The sequence below is a fragment of the Echinops telfairi genome, unplaced genomic scaffold (assembly GCF_000313985.2).
Source record: "Echinops telfairi isolate 266 unplaced genomic scaffold, ASM31398v2 ScPeMD7_7469;HRSCAF=8507_1, whole genome shotgun sequence".
In the NCBI taxonomy this organism is placed as follows: domain Eukaryota; kingdom Metazoa; phylum Chordata; class Mammalia; order Afrosoricida; family Tenrecidae; genus Echinops; species Echinops telfairi.
This window is the reverse complement of record NW_022111373.1, coordinates 29,264,824-29,274,433: the sequence shown is the minus strand read 5'-3', so window position 1 is coordinate 29,274,433 and position 9,610 is coordinate 29,264,824. Positions and strand designations below refer to the sequence as shown.

Below are 9,610 nucleotides of genomic sequence, written 5' to 3'. Positions count from 1 at the left end.
ATCCGAGAGGTGGGTGACCCCGGAAACCCAACTGCTTTGAGCTGTAGACCCCCATCAACAAGGGGCAGCTCATCAAAACTTGCAAATTGCAGGCCGATGGGTGGGTGGTGGAAGGCAACCACATGGACACAGGAGGAGAAGGATGTCCATTCAGGCGACTGTGAGCGTGGACCCTTTCTATGAGATGTTGGCGGCCCGGAAGAAGCACATCCCTGTCAAGAAAAAGCAGGAGGAGCCTTGACGACCCCACCACCCCTCCATTATTTCGGAGCTGCCCCGCCTGGGTGTCGGGAGCCCTGGTCCTTGGGACTGCAGATCCTAGTTTCCCCGTTTGGAAAATTCACCACCTCTAGCTGACCCCCGTCGTTCTTTGTAATTAACACACTGTTAGTAATCTTATTATTTAACCACTTGCAAAAAAAATTGACATAAACTTGCTTGCTGAAAGATTTGAGGCATTTACAGATGAAGATCAAAGGAAGATTGAAGCTGTCAAGAATTTCATTTTACTTGGATCTGCAATCAGCACTCATGGACTCAGCAGTCAAAGAAATCAAATCATGTATTGCACTGGGAAAATCTGTGACACCGACCTCTTTCGTGAAAAAACAAAGATTTCACTGAGGACTAGGTTGTACCTGATTCAAGCATTGGAATTTTCAACAGCCTCAAATGGATGTGAAAGCTGGACGGCGAAAAAGAAAACCTGGGGAAGAATTGGTACATTGAATTATTGTGTTGGCCAAGAATATCGGATATTCTGTCAGCTGCCAGAATAACAAGAAAATCGAGCTTGGAAGTGTTGCAGCTCTTCAGCTGGGAGTATGAGGAGATTTCATCTCACTGTGGTCGTCTAATCGAGAGGAACCAGTGCCATTTCTTCAAAGCAGGAAGTCCAATCTTAGTGGTAGTCTAGTGGCTTATTATGATCCTCCAGGGCGTGACAACTGGTGTGCGATGTTTCTGTACGGGAAATCTAATACGTTGGTAGCATAGGGACTAGATAAGAGCTCAACATGGAAAAAGTAGAATATATTCTTAGAAAAAGATCCCTAACATCATCAGGAAAACATAAAGATGACGAAGGACCAATTTTACTTGCAATAACTTGGGAGATTTTATTGCCTCCATGAAGCCAATATGCAATTCAATGAGTCCCATGCAATTGACAACAGTAACTCAAAATATTTTATAGGAAATTTAGAGGGCAAGGAGATTATGCTAATGGGGGAAAATAATTCAGAAAAGGGATGAAAATGGTTGCACAATTTAAAAACTGTAATCAATGTCACTGAATTGTACATGTTGAAACTGTTGAATTGCATATGTTATAAACTCAACAAAATAAAATCCTTTGTAAAAAGCACACTTTGACAAATTGTGTATCACTTTTTAAGAAAACCTTTTTCTCTCATCAACACATTGCCTTCCTTTACCAGTTAAAACCACGATAATAGCCTACATTCTATGACAAGCAAAGAAGTTAACAGCAGAGTCCTCTACAGGTTGTGGAATAGTTTTAACGTATCCTGCACTGTAATAAGCATAAACAACTTTACAAATGGAAATATTAAAATTCCACTAGACATGATAAATCTACCAGTTAATTTATTTGCCAAGTAAAATAATCAATAATGCAAAGGAAAAGTGCATCCAAATACAAAAATGATTCCTTTAATTTTAATAAAACAATAGTTTTAGTCTTCTCTACTTGAACAATTTTAATTAACCAGAATCCACAGATTTTATATTTCAGTTAGCATTGTTTATTATTACTATTGTTTCCAATTAACTGCTATTTAACTAGCTAGCAGAGAAAATGTCAAAATTTTCAAAGCAAACAATGTCTTTGCTTTCTCATTCTCAATGTAAAGAAGTTGTATCTTTGTACACTGGGGAAATACATGTCTGCTGCTACTATTCCTTCTAGTTAAATGTCTCTCATTGGGCTTTAGAATTAGTTCTAATTCTAAATGTTAATAAACCATATTGAACATTTTTGTGGCTGTTAACTACACTCCCTTTGCTAAATAACTCCCAAACTCATATTTTTAAAGTGGTATATGACTTTAAGTTATCCCTATTATAGGTAAAGTGAATCTATTTAATATACTCATTATACATTAAAACATATCCATATTCAAATAAGCATAGCCCATGAGTACATTCTTGGCACTGTTTATAGATGTAGAAATAAAATAGCAGGGGCTACATTTTCAATAATGCAACAGAATTTGCAGTTAAAAGATTGGGAATGCCAGACGCTGGGTGGGAGGCTGGAGAGAGGGAGATAGATCAGGACACAGCTGCCTCTCAGTCCTTGAGCAGCTTGATACTGAGGAGCTGAGCTTTTTTGTTTTATTTTGTTTTTAAGTTTCAGGAGTTCTTCATTTGGAGGAATAGATCCTGTTCAGATTTTTCATAGAGTATTTTTCCCCCTCTCTTAATCTAGAGCAGTAATTTTCCAGGTAGATGTGGGAGGAATATTCATGAGGGTGGAGTGGGTAGGTTAGAATGATGGGCAAGGACACTATGTTGTTTGAAAAAGTATGATGCAGCTTGCTGAGTATGAGAAACAGGCAGAGGGACCGAGAAGGATTTACAACTTTATTCGTATTTGTTTAAGAGAAGCACAAAAGTGGAGAAGTAGTTTTAGTTAGTAGAGGCATTGACACGGGAAGTCACTGAAGCATTTCATCTCCAAAACAAGCTTCCTTTTCCCCTTCCCAGCCTCACTGGGTAGTCTCAGCCAGAGCTGACCCTGGGGACAAAGTATGGCATTGGGGTAATCCTGTCTCTAGCGGTGGTCATCTCATCCTGTTGGATGTCTTTCATCTTCCTGCCCCAATTCTGGAGGGCCAGTGTCCCTCTGCTGTATCCCTGAGTGCCCAGATTACATCCTATGTCCAATCTAGGCTGCCTTTCCCAAGAAAACACCGCATATTTTTAATCAGCCTTTTCTCTTCTTCCAATTAGACATATACCCTTCCTACTGTCTCTTATTCCTTAGATGCCTTGAGATTTAAAACAAAACATTTCACAATGAATTGAAATGACTGATCGAGGTTTTCTGTTCTGCATCTGCATGGTAATAAAATTGTTTAGATCTATGTATTCTATGTGTTACTGAGGTAAACATATAGCAACACAATTACCTTGAAATGTGATAATTAACAAAAGATGAGTGCCTAGGAAAGTAGCTTCCTAAGTACATTGGTGCAGGGTATAAAATTATACATTTTATTTATAGTGATAATAGAGGACTGAAAAGAAAAGGATGAAGCAAACCATTATGAGGAGATTCCCTAAGTAAGAGAATCAGAGATGCTCATTTGCTGCAGAACTAAACCAACATTCAGTAACCCCAAAGGAAATCAATATTGACATCCTGTATGTTTGTACCAACATACATCCCCAATATACATGTGCTAGCACCTTGTTTCTAACAGTTTTGAAAAGAATGTAGGATAATGTTTCCATTCTTTACATCTTTGCATATTTCACTATAATATTTCACTTTTTCCATGGACCAATAGGTAGCATCATAGTAAATGGAAAAAAGATTAAAGTTGTCAAGGATATCATCTTGCTTGTGTACACAGTCACTGCCCTTGGAAGCAGCAGTTAAGAGATCAGATTATGCTTTGCATAGGGTAAATCTGTTGCACAAGGCCTCTTTCAGGTGTCTAGAAGCAAACACTTTACTTTGAGGACTAGGGTGTGCCTGACCAAAGCCATGATATTTTCAGTCACCTCATATGCATGTGAAAGTTGGACATTGAATAAGGAAGACCAAAGAAGAATTGCAGCATTTAAATGATGGTGCTGGCAAAGAATATTGAAAATACCACGGACTGCCAAAAGATCCAACACATCTGTCTTGAAAGAAGTGCAACCACAATGTTCCTTAGACACAAGGATGGCAAGACTTCATCTCACATGCTTTGGGCATGTTATCAGGAGACTGAGCCTAACACGAACAACAATATCAAGCGGTCTAGCTTTTACCCTTTACTCGTTGTATGTCTTTGGGACAAATTATTAATCATCATTCTCCCTGAATTTCCACATATATAAAATTAAAGTTGGAGATTGCATCTACTGCAATTGTCTTCCAGGATGACTAAATACATTAGGAAAGAAAAGCATTAAGCACTATGTCATTGGGCATATTATTGTAAGTACCATGACGGTCATAACACCTATGGCAAGACCTGAAATTGTACCCCTGTCCAAACATCTGTCACCCATCTGTGATATCAAGTGATCATAATATGAGCTCACAAATAAAAGTCAAATTCATTCATGTTTTACTTAACACATTATGGTACTACATCAAATGATAATTACACCTTCTTTGCCTTTGATGATGAAATGTTTGCTGCTGTATTCTGTCATTTTCTCTGTGTCTCCTCTTCCTACACTGAGCAGAGCAAGATACACAGTCTGCCTTGACACATAGACTCTCAGATATTAAAATATTCCTTCTTTAAATGGTTTGACTGCTCATTTTATATGTAAAGACGTTGGTGTTACTATGAGTTAGACATTGGCTACTCACCACATGGCTCCACTTACCAGCGACTCCATGGGAGAAAGATGAGGCTCGAGGCTATCTGTTGCCAGAAAAATTTACAGTCTCAGAAATTGTGTATAGATTGCTATGAATTGGAATCCACATGGCAGTGGGTTTTCTCCAATATATATGCCCTTTATTTACTTTTCTTTCCACATTGCTTTATCGAGGACTCCCAGTACAACATTAAATAAGAGTGGTGATTACGGGAAGCTTTTTCTCATCCTCAAGAGGGATGCTCTCAATCTTTCTCCAGTGAGAATAATGCTAGCTGTTGGTTTTGCATATATTCCCTTAATTGTGTTGAGGAATTTCCTTTCTCTTCCTATGTTGTTTAGAGTTTTTAATAGGAACAGAAGTTGGACCTTATCAAATCATTTCTCTTTATTGAGCGCATACGATCCTTTTCTTTTTTTATTTATGTACTGAAATACATTCATTAATTTTCTAACATTGAACCAACCGCTAATGTTAAATCCTGGTATAACTCTTACATGTACAGTGATGCCCCTTCAAATGGCACGCAAGGCATATACCATTATCTTCCATAAGTACATATGCCTCTTGCTATATGGTATGACTTAAGATCAAGACAGTGTGAGGCCGCCTACATTTTTTATTCTTCAATATTGCCTTAGCTCAGTGTTTCTCAAAGTGGGTGATCCTGCCCTCTGAGGGCACTGGAACAATCCAGAGGGAGTGCAAAAGCAATTCCTATACTTTACCCTGAATTATGGCAAACACTTTTAATTGCCAGGGAGCAGTGAGTCATTTGTTTGTTTATTTGTTTCTGAAAAGTTTGAAAGCCTGAGCTTTAGCGATTCAAAGTCTCTTGGAGATTAGTGTTTCCGTTTCAATAAAAAATGTGTTGGAATTTGGACGAGGATTGTATTATAACTATAGATTGATTTTGGTATTAGTGACATTCTCACAATGTTAAGTCATCCAGCACACAAGCCTAGAGTATTTTTCCATTATGTAGATCACTTTTAGTTTCTTCCAGTGTTTTATTCTTTAGCATTTCTGACTGAGCTTTTTTTTTCCTGGTTGAACTTATACCTAGATATTTTATCCTTTGAGAGGGTAGATATTTAATCTTTTGGTATGGTATTGTTTTTCCTGGTTTTCCTTTCAGTGGTTTGTGTAAATGTACCCAATTAATTTTTGTGTTAATCCTATACCCTGCCACTTTTCTGAATCCTCTACTCTTCCCAGTATCTCTCTTGTGAAAATTCTGGGACTTACTATGTATAGGATCATTTCGTCTTCAAATAAGGATAGTTTTACTTCTTCCTTCCAAACTGACTAGATCCATTCAAAGAACAAACAGCTACTCTTATTTGTTTCTTTCTGTTGTTTTTCTGTTTCTGTGTCATTTATTTCTGCTCTGATCATTTTTATTTCCTTTTTCTGGTAACCATGGTCTTCTTTTAAAGAGTTCTTGTATGCCATGGGTATGTATTTAGTTACTAACCAAAAGGTTGGCAGTTTGAACCCATAGCCACTCTGAAGGAAAGAGATGTGGCAATCTGTTTCTATGCAGATTAAAACCTTACAAATCCTCTGGTTATTTCACTTGGTCCTATATGGCCACTGTGAGTCAGAGTAGACTCACTGGCAAGGGGTTGGTCTTCTTTTGCTGTTTCTTCTATATTTATTATAAGTTGGCAGTGTAAGGTATTGATTTTGGCTCTTTCTTTTTTGATGTATCCATTGCTTTCATTCCCTTCTGAGCCCTGTGCTTCTTGTGTCCCAAACCTTTCACTGTGTTGCATTTTCATTCTCTTTTGATTCCAAACATTTGTTATTTTCATTTAATTTTTTTCTATCACCCAATAGTTTAAATAATTTAAAACTGAATAACTGCGGCTGTGGAATTGATTTCGACTCAGTGAGACCTTATAGGAAGAGTAGAACGGCTTCCTAGGGTTTTCAAGATTGTCGATCTTTTTTTTTTTTTTAACATTTTATTAGGGGCTCATACAACTGTTATCCCAATCCATACACACATCAATTGTGTAAAGCGCATTTGTACATCGTTTCTCAAAACATTTTCTCTCCATTTAAACCCCCGACATTAGGTCCTCATTTTTCCCCTCCCTCCCCGCTCCCCCCTCCCGCATGAGCCCTTGATAGTTTATAAATGGGTATTTTATCATATCTTGTCCTGTCCGACGTCTCCCTTCATCCACTTTTTGGTTGTCTGTCCCCCAGGGAGGAGGTCACACACAGTTCCATGTAATCGGTTCCCTCTTCCCTACCCATTCTCCCTTTACCCTCCCTGTTTTGCCACTCACACCACTGGTCCTATAGGGCTCATCCTCCTGGATTCCCTGTATTTTCAGTTCCTATCTGTACCAGTGTACCTCCTCTGGTCTAGCCAGTCTTGCAAGATAGAATTCGAGTCATGGTAGTGGGAGCGGGGAGGAAACCTTTAGGAACTAGAGGAAGGTTGTATTTCTCATCATTGTTACATCGCACCGTGACTGGCTCATCTCCTCCCCTAGACCCCTCTGCAAGGGGATCTCCAGTGGCCTACTAATGGGCTTTGGATCTCCACTCCGCACTCCCCCCATCATTCACTATGAAAGCCGAGTGCCTCTTTGTTCCTTTATGGGACAGCTGGTAAGCTTTTCCCACAGACCTTTCCCTTAGGAGCCCTACCCTGAACACACTGTTCCACCTCAATAGGCTTTACAAAAGGAATTATTCAATTTTCATGTGTTCATTTCTTTCTTGTCTTTCTGTTATCTATTTCTTGTTTAAGAGTGTTATGATGAGAAAAGATGCTTTGAATTATTTCAATGCTTTTTAATTGAGAGGCTAGCTTTGTGTCCTAAAAATTGATTGCTTCGGAAGGCTGATCCATTTATATTGGAAAATAATGTGTATTGTGCAGCTATAGAGTAGTGTCCTGTGTATTTCGATGCTTCAAAGTGGTTATTTTGTTATTTAGATCTTTTGTATTTTTGTTAAGCTTCTTTCTAATTGTTCGCTTTATCATTGAAATTAGTGTGTAAAAATCTTCATCTATTATTGTAGAATTATCTATTTCTCTTTTCAATTGTACTAGAGTTTGTTTACGTATCTTGGAATTCTGTCACTAAGTACATAAATATTTGTGAGGGCTATCTCCTTTTGGTACATTGACACTTTAACCATTATTTAATGTCCTTCTTTGTCTCTTATAATAGACTTTGACATAAAATCTATCGTAGCATTATTATTAAAACACTTTTGTTTTGTTCACTGTTTCTTTGTGATATACTCCACCATCCTTTTATTTTTAACATATTTATATATTTATATCTAAGGTGTGTCTCTTGTAGATAATATATTTATGGGTCATGTTTTTTAAGCAGTCTGTCTTTACAATGGTACATTTAGGCCATTTACATTTAATGTGATTATAGGTAGATGTTAATCTACTGCTTATAATGGTACATTTAAATCATTTATATTTCATGTGGTTATAGATAGATATTAATCTACTGCTGCCATTTTGTTCTGCCTTTTATGTGGTATTAATGGTTTGTTTGTAAGACTTAATTTTCTCGGATGAATTCCTTGTTATTCTAAATTTTATTTATTTCTTACTAATTCAACAGCATTTACATTTTTAATTTAGTAATGTTGGTTACAATCTTTTAGTTCTTACAACCATTCTTACCTTGGTGGCTGAGTTATTCTATGCTGTTATAGTCTTGGAAATTCACAGGGATAGTTCACCCTGTCCTATAGGGTCACTATGAGTTGGCATAGACTCAATGGCAATGAGTATATCAAAGTAACTTCCATACAAGAATCTTTTGCTCACCAGTAGCTCCTGGATACTTGTGATTTGCCAACTTGCTCCTGTAATTGGTTGCCTCGGGATGTGTAACACTCTGAGCATGCCCAAAGAGTCTGGTCAGAATCAGAAGCCTAAAAAACAAAATGATTGGAGGGGTCGCCAGCAGGGTGTGTATGAGCAGCCAGTATGGGAGCTGCAACACCTGAGGTGCAAAGGTTACAAAGCACTCCAACAGCTGTAGAAGTTGAGCCAAGACTGCCAGTGTCCAAATTTGACCCCAGTCTCACCACCGACTGCCCCTCTTAGCAAGCTCCTCTGCCCCACCCCCTGGACACATATGTGGCTCATACCTGTGCAGTGAGAGCACATTAAAAGAGCTCCTAATTACCTTCCTGTAAAAAGTGACCTTTAAGATGAGAATTTAAGAATAGGAAGAAGTGAATAGAACAAAGGGAGACAGGAATTCCAAGCACAGGGAAATGCGATTGCAAAGTAATCAAGAAGTAACATAAATGAGGAGTCCCTGGGTGATGCCAATGATTTCATGCCTGACTACTAACTAAAGAAGTCGGCCATCTGATTCTACCCAGAGGCACTTCAGAAAGAAGTGTAGTGATATACTTCCAAAAGATCCAGCCCCTGAAAGCCCTACAGGGCAAACTTCTGCTGAGTCCATTGGAACTGACTTCATGGCAACTGGTTTGGTTTGGTTTGGTTTGGTTTGGTTTGGAGGAAGAGAAAGTAATTGTGAAGTTGGGATGGCAAGAGGTAAGGGAGGAGTTATAACAAAGGACTCAGAAAGATATCTGAAATTTCAGTGTCCTTTGAAATCAGAGGTCAAATTACAAGTGACCAATAGAATATATAGGACAAGAAAATACAGGGATCTAGGGCAGTAGCCAAGGAGTACCAATGTTGAAGTGATGGGCAGAGGAAGGAAATCTGAGAAGAGACCAAGAGAAAGGAGGAAAATTAGAAGACAAAGTACAAGGGAGGGGTCCTTGGTTAAAGAATAAGAGTGAAGTCAACTGCTGTTTGCTCTTAAGAGGTGTGGTAAGATAAGGAAGTAAAAGTACACTTTTAACCGCAGCAACAAGGATGCCCTTTGTAGTATTAGGAAGTACTTCAGAGCAGAGGGGAGGGGTGGCATCAGGATGCAGTAGATTAAGAAATAGCTAGAGAAGTGGGGTTGGCAGATGTAGACAAATCTTTAAAGGGTTTTCCCTAAAAAAGAAGAGAGA

The 9,610-nt window shown here is 38.4% G+C and overlaps 1 pseudogene; it reads left to right on the top strand.

The window, feature by feature from the left end:
- Positions 1-241, top strand: part of LOC115873731 — a 16,029-nt pseudogene extending 15,788 nt beyond the window's left edge.
- Positions 242-9,610: the final 9,369 nt, after the last annotated feature.